Raw genomic sequence first — 25,259 nt, forward strand, 5'->3', positions numbered from 1 at the left:
ATCAAGAAGTTTAATGAGAAGCAATCGTATATGCATGTTTATTTTTTTCAATTTTTACAAATTTTTAACAAATTTTTCTTATTGATCAACAAGTTTAATTAGAAGCAATGATCAAGAAGTTGTTTAAAATTAACGAGAGGTCCTAAGCTCGAAATGCTATATGCATGTTTATTTTTTCAATTTTTACAAATTTTTGTTTGGTTTTTAATTTATTTACTAGCTAGTACCTATGTGAGTTGTTATTTTTAAATATCCGTTCCAATTCAAGTCTAATCTTCAGTAAAGAGTAATGCATAGACTAAATTTTTACACCAAATTTGCAAAAATATTACGTGTCATCAAAAGGTTTAATTTAGTGTTCATTCATTATTTATACATATCCTTAAAGACTCAAAAACATTAATATTTTTTTAGTCTTATATTGACGAGGTTAGTAAATAAGAAAAAATAACTCACAATTTATACAAAAACACTTTAAAAGTTTAGATGAAAAAAAAAAACTCATAATTCATCTACTTGTAAGCCCGAAGTTTTTTAGTTTCCTTCATTTGATACAAAATAAATTAATTATTCCGTGTTTCTAAATTATTGAGTTTGAAGTGTTTCTAATTTTATCGATGTGTTACATGTGAAAACAAATATATTTTTTATATAAAATGAGGGCACATTTTTTTACATCGCCCGGGCCTCAAAAATTTCTGGACCGGCCTTACCCAATGTAACCCAAGAAAGGAAGTCAAGTAGGGAGGTGGAGGTGAATTATGTTCTTCAAGGTTGTCCAAAGGCCATCTCCAATATCCAAGATGGTCTTGAGGTTATCCTCATTTTCTTTAAAAGTGAATGCCGAGTATTTAAAGTGAATGCCGAGTAGCCAACTCTGACTTTTTTTATACATCCATCAAAAACCAATTTTTCCATCTATCGTTGTCATGCATTAGATACTGATTATAACCTCATCTTTCTGTTTCGGATCAAACGAACATGAGAGATTACAAGAGTAAAAAATAGAAATACAAGGTTCACAAAGCAAATGCACTCGTTATTGACCATCCAAAATTTATAAAAGTACTTCAATTAAAGTTCAAAAGACCATAATACGACTTAAACATGATTTTTCAATCTACCAGGAACACCGTCCGAAACAACACCAAAAAGAAATGGAAAAAGAACTGCAGCCCAAATGCAACCCAAGAAAGGAAGTCATGTAGGGAGGTGGGGGTGAATTATGTTCTTCAAGGTTGTCCAGAGGCCATCTCCAATATCCAAGATGGTCTTCAGGTTATCCTCATTTTCTTTAAATTGATCTTGTTGCAGGAGCAATTTCTCGAGTTGTGCCTGGATCGGTTTAGTCTCTTTGATGGCGCTGAGAATTTCCGCAACTATTGCAGCCTTCCTGGCTTCAATCCAGGATTTCCTTTTTGCAAGGTCTTGAAATTCTCTCTCCTTGCATATACTGATGAGCACATGATTTTCATATGCTACGTTTGAGATATTATGATTTGTTGTGTTTCTTGAATTATTGATGAATTTCATTTGATTTCATACTTAGACGTAGTGTGATTTTACGGAAAATATACTTGTTTTACGGCGAAGGGTTAGTACGTTATGAAAATAAACGTGTTTCTTGAACTTTTGTTTTGCCCACTCACACTTTCTGTTTTTCGCCCCTCCAGGACTTAGTTACCTGAATCTTCTGTGGCGAACGAGGGATCTCTGACAATTCTGACATCCACTCAAGTAAATGTAGGAGTTTATTTCTGGTTGTGTAATAATATCTTAACTAGATTCGACTGCTTTACTTATGTCGTACTATCATCCATGCTCTGACTACTTGTGTAATATGAGTTCTTCCCATTACCGTGCACTCTTTATTAGCTTAAATAACTTCTAGCTTTGGTTTAAATTTATTCATATTTTTCCACTTCACCTACACTTTTGGCTATGTCACCTTTGCGTGTCGGCCAACATGCCTTGACTCCGGTCAGGGTGTGTCATCTATGACATCTAGACTATTACGTATATTCCACTATGCAACCATCCATGGCATTTGGATTACTTTAACATAACAGCAGTTCCACCGTTGCTAAGGCCTCCCCGGGTTATTCACTATTTAATCCACCCAGTGAACAGTAACTGCCCTTAATGAACAGTAACTGCCTTTTGCATTTCCACCCCTACATTGAATAGCCCTGGCAATAGGCAATAAATATTATTATTTAAAAAGAATAATATAAAATAATTTTATTTGTACTTTCGGATAAGATTTTTAATCGGTCTCATTGAACCACTTTCTATTGAAAAATTTATTTTTATATGTTCAATTTTTTCTTTTCACATGATGCAGCACACCATTCCAAAACCTTTGTTTTTTTCACATGGTGCCGATGCACCATTCCAAAACCTTATTATTATTATTTTTTCTTCTTTTCACATGGTGCCAACACACCAGGATCATGATCATTTCAAAAGCTCTGTGTTTTTTTTTTCTTTCTTTTTCAAGCTCAGCAGCTATCTCTCACTTGAGCTTCGGAGGCAGGGCCTCAAACTCTGACAACATCAATAGCCGATCCATGCAAAAATTCACAATTTTTCCTTAGTTAAGTAGGTAAAGGATCGCTAACTCCTTAGTTAAAATCTCTCTCTCTCTCTCTCGCTCTCCAAAAACAAATCCCCAATCGTGCGATTTGGGTAGGGGCGAAGGCTGTGTGGGGTGCGACGGCAGCTGCGACGGAGGAGGGACTGGATATCTCCCCTTTGTTTGTGGGTGTATCATTAGCCTCTGCAACGAACTCCGGTGAAAGCCGTTAAGTTCGAAGGCTGGGTTTTACATTTTTTTAATTTTTTATTTTTTTTTACTTTTTTTTTTAATATTTAATATTTTTATTAATTTTATATTATGGCTGACGTCACCTTGATGTCAGCATTCTGTCACATTGCATTTGGGCTCTCAGGCTGGTAACTCATGCTAGGCCTCTCCCTCGGGCTGCCACACGTTGGACCAAATCCGCCGGGCTCTCTAGCCCTGTTCACTCGTCTGACCCTCGGGCTCCAACACACGCTGGAGCTGCTTTAATGAAACTCATTATGATAAGTGGAAATTTATATAAAGATTACACAAATCCTAGAGTATGGCATCTGCTACTAGATAATTTATGGTATTTATTTGCAAGCTATCACTCAAGTTGAAAACATGGCATCTGCATAGCTTGCATCAAATTTACTAAGAGTCAAGATGGTAGCCAATCACCAAGACTATAACCAAGCATATAAGCACAACAAATGATACTCAATGAAAATTGAAAACTTGAAAATAATTCACTTTAGAATTTAAGTATTCATAATCATGGCTACATCGTAACCCTAGCTAAGGAAAATTAGTTCTGAAACATAGATAAAAACGACAATGAGTCCATAATAAGAAAAATGAAAATTAAGTTTACAAAACCTTGAAAAATTATTGGCTCTGCTACTGCTGTCTTGCCGTATGTCCTCTGCTTCTCCAGAATATTGTTCAGTCGAGCTTTTCTTTTTCCTCTTCTATTTTGATTTTCTTCTCCGTAGCCAACAACAGTTTAAAGCTCATTTATTGACAACATTAGAAGAAAAGAAAACGGAAGAACTCTTCAATATCTGCTAGCCACTCTGTACATTAAACACACCTTGATTAGTTCTCCATTTGATGCCTTCCTTCGTGCCTTTCATCTCCTTGCTGCTGTTTACTCCTTTGGTTCGATAATTGTTTCTTTGCCATCAATAAACCCAGGAACCGCGGGTCGGGAGAAGTACGAGCCGGATCTAATTTTTTTAAAGAAGAAATAGGGCGGGGCAGGACGGGGCAGTGGTATTTATGAGGCAGGGTGAGTCCAAATCTATAGAAGCACAGGCCCCCGAGCCGGCCCGTTCTAAAATGGAATGAATGGATGAGATTTGTTTCTTTGAGAGACCTAGCCTCCTTTCCCACTCAACTCATCTTTTCCCACTTCTATCTCTCCTCGCCGACATCACCGAACACAGACCACCACTGATCACCACCATTGTCATCCATCACTGCTGTCGCGACCATCACCACCCCAGTATTATATTTTTTTGATCATTTTATAGAGTCACAGCTGTTTTTTACATAAAAATTTACCAAACACTATAACACTTTTTTTTTTAAAGCACTTTTACAAAAAAAATTTACCAAACACTCTACTGCATACCAAACTTGCCCTATGTGTGGAGAATTTGCTAAGTTCCTTTTGGTATGTTTTGGTTTCACTTACGCAAAATGTTTTAGTTTTCACTTTTGCTATATATTTTGGCAACCAAATGTATGTTACGTATTGGCTTATGATTAATGGTGGTGGTTTGCTTATTTTCTATATATGCACACAGTTTTGATCATCTCAGTTTGCAACAATCAACTTCTTCAATGGATAGAGAATGAATTGATTTGGGTTTTCAGTTGCATTCCTGGTTTTGCTGCTATCCTTCCTTAACCTCATTGCAAAAATTGATGCGGCAAAGGAAAAGTATCTCACAGCTTCTCCTTCGTCAAATATCAAGGTAACTCTGCTGATTAAAATGCATCCTTCTACATTGGCATTTAATTTATATGTTGTCGATATTGATCTCAGGGGCGGTTTTATTTCAGTTTGTCTAATTCAGAATCCTTGGCAGTTTGGAACAATTTGGTATGGCTCATGTTGTTGGACTTCCTTGTCAAGATTGTTAATGCAACCGCTCAGAGGTACCGGAAGAAACAGCAGGAAACAGAGGTTGCTTTGTTGTCAAAGAAGTCGTAGAATACCAGTCACACAAAATTCAGCCATTACTCGGTTTCACAAGTAGAAGTAATGGGAATTGCTATATACAGCTCTTTCGGAAGGCACCTTTGATCTCTCCCCAAAATGTTCTGTGCATGTCCTTGTTAGAAGCTTGTATACAATCACTAATGTAATGGAGAAGTGTAGAAGTTGCAGGTCAGTGCTGGTGAATTATCTTCTTAAAGGTTGTCCAGAAGACATCTCTAGTATCCAACGTGGTCTTGAGATTACCCACATTTTCTTTAAATTCATCTTACTGTAGGAGGAATTTCTCAACTTGTTCCAGTATCGCTTTGATGGTGCCACAAATTTCAGCATGTATGCCATGAATTTCAGCAAGTATCGCAGCCTGCTTGCCTTCAATCTTCATTTTCCCTTTCACAAGCTCTTGAAATTCTCTCTCCTTGCTATCACAAAACTGAACCTTAGGTTGAAGAAGCTGTTTTGTAGCTTGGACTTGGTCAGTCAAGTTTTTGCCCCTATCATACTCAGAATAGGCTTTGGAGTAGGCTGGAAGATATTGCTCTGGCTGCGTCAACAAACCCATAATCATTGGTCTGGTGCCGGCGGAAAAGCAATTAGAATCTACCAAGCTCTGGATGCTTGAAATCATGCAAGTTCGTTAAACCTCGCAAGCCATAGTAATAAAGTCCATTTCTAAAGTAGCTCTAGTTGTCGCTATGGCTTGCAAGTCTACGGTAGGATTCAAAATAGAGGAGTTGGCCAGTGTATTGGGTGCAGATGCTCGATCTAAAAGTTGATGGAGTTCTTCAAGAGAGCACATCACCTCACCTTCTACAAACTCATGACTCTACAACAGAAAGACATTGAAGAAAACTAATGAGGCCTCTTTAAGCTAGTGTCAAAGGACTGGAATGGGATAGATATATATGATGTATCTCAAACAAAGATATGGATGCCAACTTCCAAATTATGTCCAAGTTGAAGCTAGAAGACAGATTAGTTTTAAAGGAAACTTATCCCTCCAAATTCTACTATTTTCAATCGAGTTAGGCTCAGTTTCTTTCTCTTAACTCTTGTGTTTGAAGTTGAACAGATTTGTTATTGAAAAGGTTCAAATAAAACTAGCACACGCAAGCGCACAAATCAAAGAGGAAATATTGTTTACCTTAACTACGTCTTGGGCGAAATCTTGGTTGGCATTCGAGGTTGGTTCCGACCGCACCAAGCCAGGATTGCTAGACTCGAAAGCAGCAGTGCCATTGATTGTGGCCGAAATTACAACCCCAGTGGTTGCAGTTGGTTGTAGAACTGGTGGCTGCGAGTCTTGACCCTAGCAAAATGAAATATTCTCTTTTTGATACAAACGATATTCTACTTTAAATTAATCTAAAATGCAGACAATGGAGATTAGGTGCATAGAGGGTATATCCACGAGTGACTTTGGGTGGCTGAGTCTGTTAGGATGCCAAGTGGCATCACTTAGTTAGCTAGGTGTCAATTGTTGAGTTGGATTTCTTTAGCCTGCAACCAGCTATATAAGTTGAGATATGTGCATATGCAAAAGGGTGAATGAATATTTGATTGTATTAGTGTTCTTGTTAGTATATCTTGCATTTGAGTAAAGGTTGAAGTGGCATTCAATCATTGGTATTAGAGCCAGTCTTGATCCCTCAATCCCTTCTCTTTTGTCGATTGAATCGTGCGTCGACGAAGGAAGTCATGAAATTTCAGAACCATCTTGCTGCAATTAACGACACTCTCAATGTGCTAATCCAGCGATTTGACGCCATGGAAGCTTGTCAAGATTCTTCTCATGCTCGATTTGAGAAACTATACCACGATTTTGTGGACAAATGCGATATGGGTTCGCATACGCCGTTCATCAAAATGGCATCTCCTATCTCTTTTGAGAAATCGAACCGAGTCGTTCTCAAGCTTCAATCTTTCCATGAGGAAAAGAGAGAGTGAATTAGTTCTTCTCTCAATTTCATCAAAGTTACAAGCCCAAGACTCGTCCTTGTTTATGACCCATATTGAAGAGATTCAAGAAGGTTCGTGACTACGGCAAACACAACTACGATGGTTTTGCAATATTTCGTTCCAATTCCAAATTTCAAGAAAGTTGTGGGTTTTTTTCGAAAAGCTTTGGTTGTGGAGGATGAAAAGGTTTTCAATTTGTTCGACAGGGAAGCTAAAGATCATGTGAAAATTCCTCCATTTCTTGATTCTAATCGCAAGGCAGGCACGGCAAAGGAGTTGGTTTCTTTATTCAACAAGAAAGCTGAAGATTCTGTAGTAGCTTCTCTAGTTCTTGATTCTGATTGCAGGAAATCCAAGGTTCAAGCTTGTGTTCTGGGTTTTACATTTCATAATGGCTTGGCTACTTCTTTTGGACAAATTCATTCAGTTTGGGACGACGCCTTTGTCTATTCGTGAATCTGGTTGCAAGAACGACGTGGTCCAGGATTTCATTTTCACAATTCCTGTTTCTAAAGATGGGTTCGTGAAAATTGATTCACCTGCACTCCAGGTGTTTGATGAAAGGAATGTTTGAAAGGAATGTTCATGGATCTTTTGGTTTGCCAGATACCAGTCACATACTTGAGGGTGGTATATTAACTGGTAGAAGAATGATGACAATGAGAGGCCAAAACCGGAGGATGGGTCTAGTGTTTTGGGTTTGTTATTGTTAACTCTCTAGAGTAGTAATTTGATCTGGGAAGCTACTATTACTTTGCTGCCCGTTGTAGAAGCTATTATTGCAATTCCACCTTGGATTGTAGATGAGGCTTTTACGTTTAATACTCATCTCAATTGGTAAAACAAATTGGATTGTGGGAAATACTGTGTTGCGCAATACATGGGGGTTGCCAATTGAGAGGGCAGATTCTTGTCAACCGATATTAACACACAAATTTCCAAATAATACTACGAGCATGGTTGTTAATTTTGTGTTTTAGAAAGAACGAATAAAGAAAAATATACGCACACTGACTTAAGTGTAAGCAAATAATTTAGCTTTAAAATAATGTTTTAGAAAGAACGACAAATGCAGATTGAACACAATAAACTATTACATTGTTGGCCTCATGGACAATTGTAAGGTAAGCGAGGAAAAAAAAATAATCTGACCTTATCTTCTTCAAATAAATGGTACTCATTATTAAAAGATCCGGATAAAGGTTTCTTTCTTCCTCATCCTCCAAACCCCTCCTATACAAACCAGAAGAAACCGAATAGAGATTCAATTGTTCTGAGTCCAAATTGTGAAAAATAAAAAAATAAAAAAAAAGAAAGAAAGAAAGAAATGCTAATTGATAACCGATTAATACTGTGTAATCACTAAAATTGATAAACTTGGTAAGGAAGGGAGAGAGGGGATACGAACGATGAAAAAAAAAATAAATAAATAAACTTTCGACCAAAAAAAATACTGAAAGCCAAAATTATTCCTAGCATCAATAAATTAACAACCAAAAAAATATAATCAATATAAATTTACAGGAAAATCAAAAAATTGTATATCAACGTTACAATAAACTTAGCCGCAAACCTAGATAAACCCATACTGAATCACACTAAAGAGAAAACACATAAGTTATAACGCTGAAATAAAACCTCAGATAAATAAATTTGAAAAAAAAAAATAGTAAACTCTGGTGATTAATTGTTCTCAACAGCTTAAAACATGGTGTCAATATATATATATATATATATATATATTTTTTATCCAACGTAGACTGCCTTCTTGACAACGAACACCAGTGGAAGAAAACTTTTACCACCATCTATCAATCTAAATAAAACAACGTTCTCCAATATTTTTTGCTGAATAAATACCTCAACAGTCAACACACGATGAATTCCCCAACAGCAAACAACTCAGCATTTCACAATCTTTTGTGTCTATATGCGGCTAACAGTAAAAAACCACATAGTAAGTTGTAACCCAATTTATTTAAATATCTAACAGAACAATGATAACACACTTGAATCAAACTGGTTACATTTTCCACCCAATTCTTATGAAACATATATAACCAAAGACTAATCGTTTAAATGTGTTAAATGAAGGATTCAATTAAAAAAATTCCCTTCAAACACATAACCCTAACTAATCCATTATCCTAAGCCTAATTGGCAAGATATATATATCAATTCAGCTAAACAACACAGATAGATAAGAACACGTGATGTTCAGATTAGAAATAATACAAATCACTGACACTTATTTAAAAACTAAAAATAAATATATGAAATTTATCTTCACACAAAGTCTAATGCTAGTACAAAATATTAAAAACCTATGTCCAAGCACCTGCTCAGTGCCCCCTTTCTTCCATATCCATCCTTTTTCCCCCTTTTTCTGCAGACCACTCTTCACAATAATTCTACACTCTTCTTGTGCCTTTCAATTATTTTAATTAATCAAAACATCAGATCATATTTTCAAACACACCAAAAAACCCGAGCAAATCAAAATCACAAAATGGTCCAATGTTTTGATTCATTTTTATGATCAATTAATTATTTTCTCAGGCAGTAAAAAAAACCCACAAACTCAAAACCACAAAAAATTCCAATCTAAAACATCGAATCACATATTCTGATGCACAAAAAGATAAATTACAAATCCAAAACAATATAAAATTCAGAAACAAATTAAAAACTGAGATGAAGACCATACCTTGAGAAAGGTAAACACACAAAACTCTTCCAGTCAGATTCTAATTCCGCAGTCGGAAACTAAAATTGAATCCAATTGTAAACGATTTGCGGCAGGAATCGTAAGATCGATAAAACAATCAGAACACAATTTATAGGTTTGCACTAAACGCTGACAAACCTAGCTTTCAAAAAGTTTGAAAAAATCAGCCACTCCTCAGATGGTGGGTGCAAACAAAATTCCAAAATGAAAAAACGTAGAATTGGGTTTGCTTCGATCAGTTTTTGCGAGAAGAAAAGTAGGAAGATTTGATAGCAGGAGAGACCAAGATGGAGAGCAGAAAAATTATGGATCTGTGAAGGAAAAGAGCACGGACAGAAGAAAACATCTAGAACACCCAGCCAAAGCATACAATCCAACGATGATCGACGCGTGGCCAAGATGGGTAAAAACGTCATCTCACTGTACCAAGCAGGCAAGACCATGGGTAACAAAGAAGACGCCGAGGGGCATTTTAGCCATTACACTGCTCGTGAACAGTGCCACCGGGTTTTAGTATATAGATAATGTTAATTTCATGGAATAATTTTTGCCTATTTCATATATGTTAATTTCACCGACTTTTGAAAAGATTGAGTTTTGTGAAGAAGTTGAGAAATGTAATCTTACTTATTTTGAAATTGTATCAATTTACTCATTTTATGTAATGAATTAACTAAATCTTCATTAATTTGATGACATGGTGAGCATAAAATGCGTAACTGGATTGATATGTAAGCCACATTTGCAACTTATAACCTAAAAACTCATCAATTTATTGTATAATAGACATTTAATGTTACAAAAAGTGTAAATTGATATAGTTTCAAAACTCTAAGAAACAATTTGAAAAAATTAAAATTTAATGACCTAATTTAAATATCATCTTAAACTTTGAGAGCATAATATATAGTTAGGGCAAAAAACTTTAACATGTTATAGAATTAGTGGGTGAATGCCCACTCAAAAGAATGCCCAAAGACTTAGTAATAGTGAGTAATAGTGTTTGATACTTTCAAAAGTATCATCATTGTATTTTGATGGTTGTTGTTACGAGAGTCGCTCTATAAATAGAGCACTCCATGCACTGCGAAAGAAAGCAAGAGAAATAATATCAGTATCCCTCCCTCTCTTTATCTGCCATCCTTTTTGTGTTATAGCTACTAAAGTTATAGTGTGATATTTTGCACATGCTTTGCTCCTGTCCTTAGAAAGGTTATCTCCCTAACTTTTGTCTATTTATAACACGTTATCAGCACATCTATCTAACCTTAAATAGTTCACATCTCCCCTTCACCGAAAGAAGGAAGAAAAAAAATGCTTCCTTTAAGGTTTTTCCTGTTTTTCTTCTTCTTCTGCTTCATCTGCGTGATGCACCCTCACGATGAACTGCTAGCATCATGCCTGCTTCTCATTCTAAATTTAACAGTTACTTATATCTTTGATTTCTTATTTGGTGCAGTTCCTGTTTTCTAACCTAGTGTTTATTTATGTTAATTTTACTGTAATCAAAGATGGTGCGGTACAATCGCTCATCTTGAACTACAAATTTAATTTTCACTGCAATCAAAGATGGTGCGATACAATCGCCCATCTTAAGCCGCAAATTTAATTTTACTGCAATTTTAGGTGGTGCGGTATAATCGTCCACCTTACTCTACATATTTAAATCGATTATATCTTGCTCTGCATATTTAAATTTTTTTCCTGTTCAAGTGGTGTGGAATAATCGTCCATCCTATGCTTGTTTCGATGAGAATGGTGCGGTACAATCGCCTTTCTCATTAATCATGAAAATCTCGAGCCTAAAGTTTCGAGCGCTTATCATTTTTGGCCTGAAGATCAAAATGAAAATTTTGTAAGAACCAAAAGTTCTAATGCTATATTCCTCCAGGAAGACATATTATTGCAAGTTCTTACGCATCTCATTTTCCTTTTAGAAAGAAAAGAAAATGGCGAACTTGGCAAAGCTTGATTTTGTTGCCCTGGACATTACTGGGAGGAATTACCTTACCTGGGTACTGGATACCAAGATCCATTTGGAAGCAGGGAATCTTGGAGATACCATTAGGGAAGAAAACAACTCATCCTCTCAAGATCGGGCGAGGGCCATGACCTTTATTTGTCACCATCTTGATGAGGGACTAAAGAGCGAGTACTTAATGGTTGAAGATTTGTTAGCTCTCTGGAAGGCATTGAGAAACAGATACAATCACCAGACAACGGTGATTTTTCCAATGGCTTGCTATGAATGGACTCACCTAAGAATCCAGGATTTCAAGTCAGTGTTTGAGTACAATTATGCGTTGTTCATAATTACCTCTCACTGAATACAACCAGCTGATATCTGTGCTTTTGGTAGCTGAACAAAACAATGAGCTCCTGATGAAAAATCATCAGTCCTAACCTACTGGATCTGCACCATTCCCAGAAGTGAATGTTGCTTCCCTCGAAGTGAACGTCATATCCTCTGGTGGCGATAATCATAAACAAAGACGTGGTCATAAGCGAGGCCGGTGGAACAGGAAAGGCAAAAATCATGGTGGTTAGTTTCACAACCAAATTCCAAGGCAAAATTCAGGCTCGAGCTTTAAAAATGGAAATCGCCACAAAGGCAAAGCTCATAAGAACAATGCTCCTAGAAACTCTGATGGAGCCTACCATAGGTGTGGTAGCGATAGGCACTAGGCGCGTACCTGTCGTACCCCAAAACATCTGGTGGATCTATATCAAGTCTCTCTCAAGGAGAAGGGTGTCGAACTAATTTCCTCGACCAGGCTAGACTAATGGATATACCTAATCCAGTGTGTGACTTATCAAGACAGTTGAACACAACCCACCTAGATGTCTCAGACTTCATTGTGGAAAGGGGGAGTGAAGTGTATCGGTTCGATTGAACCATTTATATTTGATGTACTTTTATTATTCTGAACTTGTAGTTTAAAAACTCGCATTTCAATAAAAGAGGCATTTAAATTTCTAAGTTGTTTTTAACCGTGATCCCCTTTACTCATAAAGCATGGATAAAAGCTATGGTTATTCTCAAAACATGAGAAATGACGGAGATATTTGTTTTGCAGACAGTGCAACCACAAATACAATACTTCGTCATCGAAAGTATTTCCCAAGCTTGATGCCTACAAGAGTAAGGGTAACAACAATATCAAGTCAATCGGATGTAATTGAAGGCTTAGGGAAAACCCTTTTGGTGATGATGTAATTGAAGGCTTAGGGTAACAACAATATCTGGTGATGATGTTATACAAGAACTGGATGAATTAAGAAAAATAACTCATGGCAAGCAAAACAAGCAGATGATACCTAGGTTTGGAAGGAGACATAATTGGAAAAACATTCTATATTTTTTCAATTACCTTATTGGAAAACACTTTTGGTGCGTCACAACTTAGATGTTATGCACATTGAGAAAAATGTATCTGAGAGTGTGATTGGCACAATGATGAGCATTGATGGTAAAACAAAGGATTCTTTAAATGCTCGCATTGATCTTCGCGAAATGGGTATAAGGGAAAGATATCATCCAAAAGTAAGAGAAGATGGTAAGCTTGATTTTCTCCTAGGTGACTATACATTGTCAGATGATGATAATAGAGTTTTATGTAAATGGTTATCTGAATTACAAGTTCCAGATGGATACTCTAGAAATTTATCTCGATTTTTGGCTGCTGGATAACGTAATATTTCTGGTATGAAGACCCATGATTGTCACATTTTCTTGGAAATATTACTTCCCTTTATAGCTCGAGAGTTATTGCCTAAAGACGTATGTGAGCCCCTCATTGAGCTTTCTTATTTTTTTCAAGGAATTGTGTGCTAAAGTGTTAAGAGAAGAAGATTTGAATGTTCTTGAAAATCAAATTGCTATTACATTATGCAAGATGGAACAAATATTCCCTCCTGCCTTCTTTGACATCATGATTCATCTAACTTGCCATTTAGCATGTGAGGCAAAAACGGCGGGTCCAGTGCAATATAGGTGGATGTATCCTGTAGAAAGGTAATGTCAATTTTCAAATATTATTATTACATAACATTTTATTTGATATCAAGTTATATTCTCTAATTTCAATTTTTACTATCTGGTTAGGTATTTGCATAAACTAAAAGGTTATGTTCGTAATAAGGCTCGTCCAGAAGGATCTATTGCGGAAGGCTACTTAGGAGATGAATGCATAACATTTTGCTCTCATTATTTGCATCAAGTTGAAACTAAGTTTAATCAAAGGGATAGAAATGATGATGGACGTCAATCGTTATCTAATACATCTCGATTACCTATTTTTTCAACACCAGGTAAATCTTTTGGGAAAGGTGTACTTGAAGAGATGTGTATCGAACTCCTTAAGGCTGCCAAGTTTTACGTCCTACAAAATTGTGATGAATGTCTACCTTTTATTCAGTAAGAAATCTCTCATACCATATGAACTTTCAACATTCGATCTTTTACTACTTATTTTTAGTATTACAATATTTTAATATATTAATTTAACTAACTCCTTGTTATATGTGCAAAGAACATAAGAATATTCTAATGCATTCTGGTGTTAGAAATGTGGAGGAGTCACATAGGCCTCAATTTTCAAATTGGTTTCATGAGAGGGTATGTATAATATTTATGTGAAAACTGTTGATTATTAGATATATTGTTTCTATAATATTTTTCTTTCCATATATGCAGATCAAACAACTATACTATGATAACAAAGTTGATAAGAAAATGCTTTCGTTGGCTCTCGATCTGAAAAGGCGAGTAAAATATTATCCTGGTTACTATATGAGTGGGTTTAGGTTTCATACATTGCAACATGATGAGAATAAAAAAAAACTCAAAATTGTGGAGTTATGGTTAAGGGGGAGAATCAGATTGATAGTGTGCCTTGGTATGGAGTATTAAAAGACGTGGTTGAGCTTCGTTACACAGAATGCAATAGAGTTGTATTGTTCAATTGTGAGTGGTTTGACATTGTGCGAAAATGAACATGTTATAAGATAGATCGTTATGGAACAATTAGTATTAATACAACTCGCAAGTTGAATACTAAAGAGCCATTTGTGCTGGCAAACCAAGCAACCCAAGCTTTTTACGTGAGAGATTAAAAATAAGGCTTGGAGTTATGTGGTGGAAACGAAGCCTAGAAATGTTTATGAGATGCCTAATGTTGATGATGATGATGAGCCATACCAAGAAGAAGAGGCGCATGGGGGTATTCAAGCCAACCAAAATGATGACGAAGATGATGAAATTATGGGATAAGCTCTCATTGTGATTGTGTCTTTCTTTTATTTATTTTTTTTTTTTTTGTCTGAAAATTTAGTTGTGGAAGTGATGTGGTTATATTTTGTTCAATGTCCATGACAAATGTTATGATTTAACAAAGGCATGCAAATTATTTTTTTATCATAGAATACTATATTAAGTTATACACCTTTTTGCTCAATGGTTTTTTTTTTTTAATTTTATGGTCCAATTTTCTCCATATGTATTCTCAGCTGTATGATCTATTTATTGTAGAATTTAAATTAAGCATCAAACTTATTTCAAGAATATTCAAACGACACATGTGACCTTCAGTAAATAATTGATTCCAACAAAACCATATGCCTTAAAATTTATTCTAACAAAGAAAAAATTTTGTCGGAAAAAATATGATTACTTCCGACAACAACTAATCACCCTCGAAAATATAAAAGCATTACCGAGAGGACTTTTTTTCCCTCAAAAATATAAAAACATTATCGAGAGGACTTTTTTGCCCTCGAAAATACTAAATCAATTTTGTCAACATGAGTAAACCTTCGGAAATAACCATTCTATTTCTGATAAGAACTTTACTCGTCGTTAATACAATTGGCGCCAATTCTTCCCGCCAAACAAAAGTGCAATTCCAACGAAACTTGAGACTTTTTCTGAGGACATCATGTGTGTTGGTAATAAAAATTTGTTTCATGCCATGTTACAGACGACTCATATTTTATCGTCGCAAAATGTGGTTTTTACGACGATTTTTTTGGGCCCTCGGAAAATCTTCGTCAGTAATAACTACTTTTTTTTTTTTTTTTGTAGTGAGCCCAGATTATGTTACCAAATGGAACAATCTTGTCCATACAAAATGCATTGTATGCTACTCGATCTACTCGAAATTTGTTGAGTTTCAAAGACATACATTTAAATGGATACCACATTGAAACGAAAAGTGCATAAAATGTGGAGTATCTATGCATTATCTCAAATGATACCCAGAAGCGTATATTGGAGAAGTTGTGTGGTTTGTCGAGTGGATTGTATTATACATACATAAGGACAATTGAATCACATGCTGTCATGAACCAGAAGTTCATTAATTCAAAAGATTACATGTTTTGGCATGACCGTTTGGGTCATCCAAGATCCACCATGATAACATGCCATCTTACATGCTGCATCATTGGTTTGATTGAGACCTATAGCCAACCACTAATACTCCTCAGTACAACTCGTGTTTGGACATCAACCAAACATTTCACATTTACGAGTTTTTGGTTGTGCTAGTTATGTGCCTATTGCACCACTGCAACGCACTAAAATGGGACCTCAGCGTAGACTGGGAATTTATGTGGGTTTTGATTCACCATCTATCATTAGATATTTGGAACCCCTGACAGGTAATATGTTTATAGCTCGTTTTGCTAATGTCACTTTGATGAACAGTCTTCCCGTCGTTAGGGGGAGAAAAGACCGTTCCAGAAGAACGGCAAGAATTAACATGGGTTGTACCCACCTTCTCTCATTTTGATCCACGTAGCACTCAATGTGAAAATAAAGTGAAAAGGATTGTTCATCTTCAAAGTATTGTCAATCAAATGCCAGATGCATTTAATGATGCTATGAAAGTGACAAAATCACATATACCAGCTGCAAATGCACCTGCAAGAATTGATGTCTCTGTTGGACAAAATAAAGTGGCAGCGAATGATTCATCTGGTGCACGCTTGAAGCGTGGTAGACCCCCAGGTTCAAAAGATTCAGCCCCTTAAAAGAGAAAGACAAGGGCACAGCTGAATTTAAATGAAATCATTCAGGAAGGGAAAATGAATGAAAAATCCGTAATTCATGATTCTGTACTTCCAGAAAAAGAACATATCATTGATGAGACACTTGTCCCTAAAGAGACAACAATACATGAAAGCAGAGAAATCTCCATAAATTATGCATGTACAAATGAATTGTGGGATTGGAATGAAAGAATCATCGATGATATATTCGCATTCGCAGTAGCCACTAAAATCATATTAAGTGATGATATTGAGCCTCACTCTGTTGATGAATGCAAACAGAGACAAGATTGGCCTAAGTGGAAAGATGCAATCCAGCCAGAATTAAATTCCTAGGAAAGGCGAAGTGTTTTTGGACCGGTAGTCCAAACTCCGCCTGATGTAAATCCCGTGGGTTACAAATGGGTATTCACAAGACAACGCAATGAGAAAAACTAGATTGCAAGATACAAAGCACGACTTGTTGCACAAGGCTTTTCACAAAGACCTGAAATTGATTATGAGGAGACATATTCTCCTGTAATGGATGTAATTACGTTACGTTGCTTAATAAGTTTAGTGGTTTCAGAAAAACTTGACATGCGACTTATGGATGTCATGACTACGTATCTATATGGAGAATTAAATACTAACATATACATGAAGGTCCCAGAAGGACTTAAGTTGCCTGAAACAACTAACAAACCACAAGCTATGCTCTCGATCAAATTAAGACGATCATTGTATGGGTTGAAACAATCTGGACAAATGTGGTATAATCGTCTCAGTGAATATTTGATCAAAGAAGGATATATCAACAATGTCATTTGCCCTTGTGTGTTCATTAAGAAATCTAATTCTGGATTTGCTATAGTGGCAGTATATATTGATGATATGAACCTAGTTGGAACTCCTGAAGAGCTCAATAAAACTGTTGAATATCTGAAAAGCAAATTTGAAATGAAAAACCTCGGGAAAATAAAATATTGTCTCAGCCTGCAGATTGAGCATTGTGCTAATGGAATTTTGGTCCACCAATCAGCTTACATTGAAGAAATTCTAAAGCGATTTGGCATGGACAAGGCTTATCCACTCAGCACGCCAATAGTCGTTCGTTCTTTGGACATTAAGAAAGATCCATTCCATCCAAAAGAAGATGATGAAATGGTTTTTGGTCCAAAAATACCATATCTGAGTGCAATAGGTGCTTTATTGTATTTAGCGCAATGTACTAGACCAGATATAGCTTTTCAGTTAACTTGTTAGCAAGGTATAGCTCTGCTCTAACAATTCGTCATTGGAAATGAGTTAAAGATGTTTTGCAATACCTTCATGGGACAACAAACATGGGTATATTCTACTCAAGAAAATCCACAAATGACCAGATCCTTGCTGGATATGCAGATACTGGTTTCCTCTCTGATTCGCATAAAGGCCGCTCACAAATTGGATATGTATTCACTAATGGAGATACAACAATCTCATGGAGCTCAACAAAGCAAACATTAGTTGCTACATCTTCAAATCATTCAGAAATACTTGCTTTACATGAAGCAAGTTGTGAATGTTCCTGGTTAAGATCAATAATCCATCATATTCGGAATTCATGTGGTCTACCTTCGAAGACAGACAATCCAACTATCATCTATGAAGATAATGCAACCTGTGTTGTCCAAATGAAGGAATGATTCATTAAGGGCGATAAGACTAAACACATATCTCCAAAAATTTTCAGCGCACATGAGTTTCAGAAGGCTAAAGTTATTGAAGTCAAACAAATCCGTTCCAATGAAAATCTGGCAGACCTGTTCACCAAGTGTCTACCAAAGCGTTTCAGAAGTTAGTGCAGAGTATCAGCAGATTACGTCAACTTTCCAATCAGCTAAATTTGAAGAATGCAAAATAAGGGGGAAATAAATATCAGGGGAAGCATCCATGATACATGCTTGTTGTACTCTTTTTCCTTCGATTATGATTTTTCCCATAGGGTTTTTTCCTATCAAGGTTTTAACGAGGCAACATAAGCATGCTTAACACTATATCAACAATCCAGGTAAAGCTGTACTCTTTTTCCTTCGCTATGGTTTTTTTCCACTGGGTTTTTCCGAGCAAGGTTTTAACGAGGCAACTGATGTTGATATGTGGGCATCCAAGGGGGAGTGTTATAGAATTAATGGGTGAATGCCCACTCAAAAGAATGCCTAAAGACTTAGTAATAGTGAGTAATAGTGTTTGATACTTTCAAAAGTATCATCATTGTATTTTGATGGTTGTAGTTACGAGAGTCGCTCTATAAATAGAGCACTCCATTTGTTATCAAATGCACTGCGAAAGAAAGCAAGAGAAATAATATCAGTATCCCTCCCTCTCTTTATCTGCCATCCTTTCTGTGTTATAACTACTAAAGTTATAGTGTGATATTTTGCACTTGCTACACTCTTGTCCTTAGAAAGGTTATCCCTCTAACTTTTATCTATTTATAACATAACAAAGAATCTCTTGGAGTCGAACCTATAGTTATATCCAACTTTCCTAAACATTAACCATGATTAAAATAAAAAAAATTTGACATGACCAAATTTTAAATAAGTTATTATAAGGAAAACTAGGTTATTGCTGATTTTATACATCCATCAAAACCAATTTTTCCATTTATCGTTGTCATGCATTTAGGTACTAATTATAACCTCATTCTTCTGTTTCGGATCAACGAACATGAGAGATTACAAGAGTAAAAAATAGAAATACAAGGTCAACAAAGCAAATACATTCATTATTGGCAATCTAAAAAAGTCATATAATATAAAAGTACTTCAATTAAAGTTCAAAAGACCAAAATACATCTTAAACATGATTTTTCAATCTACGGGGCAGAACGTGTGTTATACCAAAGAAACCAAGCGCCGACTAAAAAGGCAGAACCGCGTTTAAAAGTGAAAATGCCGAGTTGCAGACTCTGATTTTTCTGTTCAGACTTCTCATACAAAACAAGGCTCGAGTGCCGATAAAAGGCAGAACGTGCCTAAAAGGGCATGCCGAGTATTTAAGAGTGAATGCCGAGTAGTAGCCAACTCTGACTTTTTTGTTCAGACTTTTCATACAAAATAATTTGTCTGCATCAAATCAATCGAAGCACCCGACCAAAAAAAAAATAAATCGAAGCACCAACTTGTCTTTTTATTTGTTTGTCTTCAATATTCCGAATTTACCCTTGCTTCTGACAGAAAAAAAAAAAAAATTAGTATCCTATCCCTAGTTGCTAATGTTTATTGACTAAAACTTTATTAGTTTTCAGATCTTATTCCAAGTCCCTAGCATTAATGTAATAATAAATTTACATGTCAGTTACATAATATTTTAAAATAAAAATTAATAATAGATTTATAATTTTAATACTCGCACATTTATTAAACTTCTAATTAATTTTCAATTCAAAACATTAAATAAAAAAATTAGAATAAGTTTGTACCCATTAGCTTTTTTAAAAAATGTTTTCAATTTTTTAATCTTATATGTACTCATTCTTAAATATATCAATTTGTTATATGTAAAATGTACCATTTTTGTTTATATAAAATCTATTCAATTTTTTTCTAATCCATTTTTAAACTTATATGGGTACATTCTTTTTTCTTTGATTTGAGAATGTATCCATGTCAAGTTTAATTGAAGAAATTTACTAATGTTATTAAGCCTAATATCTTCTTCTTTTTTCTTTTTTTTTCTTTTTTTTAAGAATGTACCCATATTTTGTTACAATAATTTTTTGATTAATTTAGATGAATGTACCCATGTTTATACACACACACACACAATAGTATAATTTATATTTTAATATTTTTAATCCCACAAATTATGGTTTTTTATTTAAAATCTCATTAATATAAGCAACTATTAATTTAAATTTTTAATTTAAAAAATATAGTAACATCCATAGAAATAAATTATCACATTAATTTCAGGGACTTCGATTAAAAATTGAAAACCAACAAGGTTTCAATCAAAGAATATTCATAGCTTAGGACCGCATCCAAAGTCTCTAAAAAAAAAAAAAACACCTCTCCTCCAAACCTCACGCCAGCAACTTCCACCACGAAAACCCTCATGCCATCTCCCATCTTTCCCCTCTTTAAATCTTCACGGTGGTGGACAAGTAAGACCAATGCAGGAAGATAGAGAGGAAGATGGAAGAGAGAGAAAATGAGAGGATGGTCGGTGTTGCTGGCGGCGCCTCCGCCGTGGCATACCCTGCAGAGGGAGGCTACGGCGGCGTGGGGTTCTGGGTCGTACCTTGCGGTTGTTGGTGCGGCTGATGCATCGTCGTCTATGGTACTAGGCGGTGTTCTAGATCGTTTCTTCGTCTGCGTACCCATGCCCTGTTTGAATGAAACTTTCAGTATGCCCGTATTACCTATCGAAGTAAAAAAATACACATGCAAAAATGAAATTACAAATAAAAATAAGGGAGTTTTAACGAAAAGCCCGTGGTACTGTTCATTTTAACGAAAAACCACATTTTTACACCAAAAAGTCAAACCTAGTACTATTCACTTTACCCATTATTTTGTCCTTATTGTTAAAACTCAAAGTTTTCAAGCCCTTTTCATTAGTTTTCCTTAAAAATAAATGAATGAACATGAAGTCGCTCCCGCATTCAAGGAAGGTGGAGTTGGAGTTGGATGTAGCGTTTTTTTTTTCTTTTTTCTTTTTCTCCTCTTCCCACGTTGTCTTTTAGAAGGCATCTGATGGTGGATATTACACTATATATTTTACTTTAATTTTTGCATTAATTTATTAGATACTTATGAGAATTTTGATACTTTAAATTATATTTTTAATACAAGACATTCGACTTCCTCTTGAGCAAAAAGTGATCAAACGGATGACTTTTGGAGAAATTCCAATTGGAGGATATTCGTGAGTAAACCTGGCATTCGTGTCATGTTTCGTGTTTGTGTCATTTTCACGACATACCCGATATCTTAACTGGTCGTGTTGTGTAGCACCCATTAAAGTAAACGGGTAATATGACCCGACCCATTATCCGTTAAAGAAAATATATTTTAAATCAATAAATAATGAAAATGAGACACATAATTTGACCTCAAAAAAAAAGGAAGACATAATACTAAATTAATATATGCATATTATTGTTTGGGCCTGAAGTAACACTTTTGGCCGAGCCTAGCATTGCTTTCGGTCCAATAAGGAGCATTGGGAATATTGTCATGGGCCAAGCCCAATGGAGTTTGGCCCAATCCTGTCATGAGATGGTTCGGCCTGGATAAGGGTGAAGTGGTCGAATCCTAGAGCAATGATGATTCTTTAGGAGTTAAGGATGTTTCAAATCGTCAAAGATGTCGAGAGTCAATGAGTAAATCTGAATGGTTAAAGAGATTAGTTCAAAATCCTATAGGGGTTAGGATTGGTCGAGATCTAATCAGATTGGGTTAAGGAATTCTTGTCCGACTAAGATTTTACTTCGGTCATTGGGAAATCACTACATAAATAGAGAAAGAAATGCATCATTCAAAACCCCCTCCAATTCAACACACAAATTGCTATACGCAAAACCTCTCAACAACCTTGAGATTTTTATTTTCTTTTTTCCAGCCAACACATCTTCAGCTTGGATAAACAGCACTGTGAAGGCAACCGTCGACATCTTCAGTTTAGATAAACAACATTGCTTCGAGACCGACTGGTTATTATCCAAGTCTCGGTCAACAAGGATTTTCGAGTCCTTATTAGAAGAAGTCATCTCATCAGCCTTATCGACGAAGTGAGGTGTTACCAGACTCGGCACATTGAAAGCCGAGTTTATTTTATGATTGGATATTCGCAAGTACATTTTAAAGTTCGGCATTCCGATGGCCAAACCACATTTACAATCAAAACACTTATCTCTTTTGAGTATTTGTGTTCGTACAGTTTGGTACTAGTTCGGCGTATTTATATTCTCACAAATATAATTACTGAGGCCGAACCCGATGCCAATGATTTGTGAACTTCAAAGAAACGAGCAGCCTTGTCTTCAAGCTCTAGAACCTCAAGGTCGAGACGTGTTCCTTTTTCGGCCGCAGTTGCGAGATTAAGAAGTCAACAACGTGCCCAACGCCACATCAACATACATTTTACTCCCCAACCGAACTCGACCGACGAGTTGGCATGCTTACCACGCAGCCGAATGATGTAATTAGCTTATTAGTTATTCAGCATGCGCGCCACGTAGGTTTGGTAGTTTTTAGGATCAACATTTTAGCATGCCCAGTGGGACCTAGTGCTAAAGCTACGAAGTTCATGACCATTGAAATATGGTTAGTAAAAAAGTAAACAGTTATAGGTAAATCAACTACTAATTTACCCCTTATAGTTCAAAGCCTAGCACAAGACAGTGCAGCATAGGCATAGGAACTTCATGGTGCCGTGGCACCTGAAGCCACAGGTACATCACACTGAGAAAAGGAAATTAGTCTCGACAGTCGGAGTCATGATGTGGTAATCTTCACCTAGACTACCAAAACGGCAAAAGATGGTTTTATCGAAGGACCAGTGGAGGATTGCGATGACGACGACAATAAGATCTCTAGTCCACCATCTAAATCTTTTCTTCGACGACGATTGGAAGAACAATCTCAGCACTTTAGCAAATGTTTAGTCGGGATATGAAAAGCATACTTGAAGAAGTACGCGATAATGGTGCTTTGAATATTATGTTGCTCAAAATTCTAGTAAACAACAAAGCTCATGAGAATGATCTCATTGATTGACCAACTTCTTCGAGACCGACTAGTTATTATCCAAGTCTCGGTTAATAAGGATTTCCGAGTCCTTGTTGGAAGAGGTCATTTCATCAGCCTTCTCAGCGAAGTAAGGTGTTACTAGGCTCGGCACATTAAAACCTGAGTTTATTTTATGATTGGATATTCGCAAGTACATTTTAGAGTTCGGCATTCCGACGACCGAACCATATTTACAATCAAGACACTTATTTATTTCGAGTCCGTACAGTCTGGTACCAGTTCGGTGTACTTATATTCTCACGAATATAATTACCAAGACTGAACTTGACGCCAACGATTCATGAACTTCGAAAAGACTAGCAGCCTTGTATTTAGGTTCTAGAACTCGAAGGCTGAGATGTGTTTCTTCCTCGGCCCCAATCGTGAGATCAAGAAGTTAGCAGCTCACCCAACGCGACATCAACATATTTTACTCTTTAACTGAACTCGATCAACGAGTTGGCAAGCCCCACACACAACCGAATGACGTAGTTAGCTTATTAATTACTCAGCATGCGTGCCATATAGGCTAGGTAGTTTTTAGGGTCAACATTTTGGCACGCCTAGTGGGACCCAGTGCTAAAGCTATGAAGTTCATGACCATTGAAACACTGTCAGTAAAAAAGAAAACAGTCATGGGTAAGTTAACGACTAATTTGCCACCTATAGTCCAAAGCACAGGATAAGATGGCACATCACAGGCATAGAATCCTCCTGTTGCAGTGACACATGAAGCCACAATACAATGCGCCGAGAAAAGGAAATTAATCTCAATGGTTAGACTTATGATGCAAAAATCCCCACCAAAATGGCAAAATACGTCTTTGTCGAATGACTAGTGGAGGATTGTGACGATGACGATAATAAGGCCTTTGGTCCACCATCTAGATCTTTTCTCAGGAAACAATTAGAAGAACAATCTCGGCAGTTTGAGCAAATGTTCGGCAGAGAGGTAAAAAGCATACTTGAAGAGATGCATGATAACAGGGCTGTGAATAATAAATTCCTTGAAGTTCTGGTTAATAAAGCCCATGAAAGTGGACTCGTTGATTGACTTAGGCAGCCTCCTCTCCTAAAGAATATTCTCTTGCCACCAATACAGGCCAAGATAGGATTTGTTCAGCCCAAAATGATTGACCGAGGAGTAGAGGCGGCGCCTATTGACATGTTCGAAGTCCAGAGAATGATTGATTTGGCCTTAAAAAAGGGGTTGAAGTTCCCAAAATTCATTCACCCATATCTAGCCTTTGTAGAAAGGTTCGAATATCTTAAGGGATTTAAAATTCCAGACTTCAGCCTTTTCGCTGGAGAATCATCCTTGTCCTCGTTAAAACACGTGGCTCCATTCACTGCTCATTGTGGAGATGTTAACAGTGATTTTGATAAACTACGATTGTTCAATTTCTCGTTAAACGGCACAACATTCGCATAGTACATCAACCTTCCACCCAACTTCATCCAAAGTTGGGAGGAATTAGTCGAGAAATTTCATGAGCAATTATATGGGCAAGGGATCAAAATGTCAGTTTCTTCTTTGGCCAAGATGGCTCAATCATCTGACGAATCACCGATGGAGTATCTTATGAGGTTTAAATCGGCTAGAAACTAGTGCTGAGTACCCCTCCCTAAGGTCGGGTTTGTTAGGCTTGCCTTGAATGGCCTGGATGTTAAGTACAAAAAGAAATTCTTGGGGGCAAACTTCCGAGATGTGTATGAATTGGCTCAACATGTCGAGCAATATGATTATTTTCTCAGATAAGAGAAAATCTCGAAAACCCCTAGCCCGAGGGACGATCTATAAAAACCTAACGGTAAGTTATGTATCGTCCGAAGGTGAAGAGTCCCAAAATGCTAGTATAAATGCAGCCGAGATAATAATTGACAAACCGTACGTATGCAAGGCATTAGCTCATGCTAATTCCAATGATGTCAAAACGTCGAAGGTCTACAATTTCGACATCATCAATG

At 36.4% G+C, this 25,259-nt stretch overlaps 1 long non-coding RNA gene across 1 annotated transcript; it reads right to left on the reverse strand.

Moving 5' to 3' along the window:
• Positions 1 to 4,532: 4,532 nt before the first annotated feature.
• On the reverse strand, positions 4,533 to 9,860 carry LOC103963054. Its single transcript, XR_007256475.1, has 3 exons — positions 9,460 to 9,860; positions 5,938 to 6,102; positions 4,533 to 5,619 (listed from the first exon to the last, which is right to left on the reverse strand). It is a non-coding gene; the product is annotated as an uncharacterized LOC103963054 (long non-coding RNA).
• Positions 9,861 to 25,259: the final 15,399 nt, after the last annotated feature.

Source organism: the organism of the source record quoted next, unplaced genomic scaffold, assembly GCF_019419815.1.
Source record: "Pyrus x bretschneideri cultivar Hongxiangsu unplaced genomic scaffold, Pyrus_bretschneideri_v1 Contig138, whole genome shotgun sequence".
Lineage (NCBI taxonomy): Eukaryota > Viridiplantae > Streptophyta > Magnoliopsida > Rosales > Rosaceae > Pyrus > Pyrus x bretschneideri.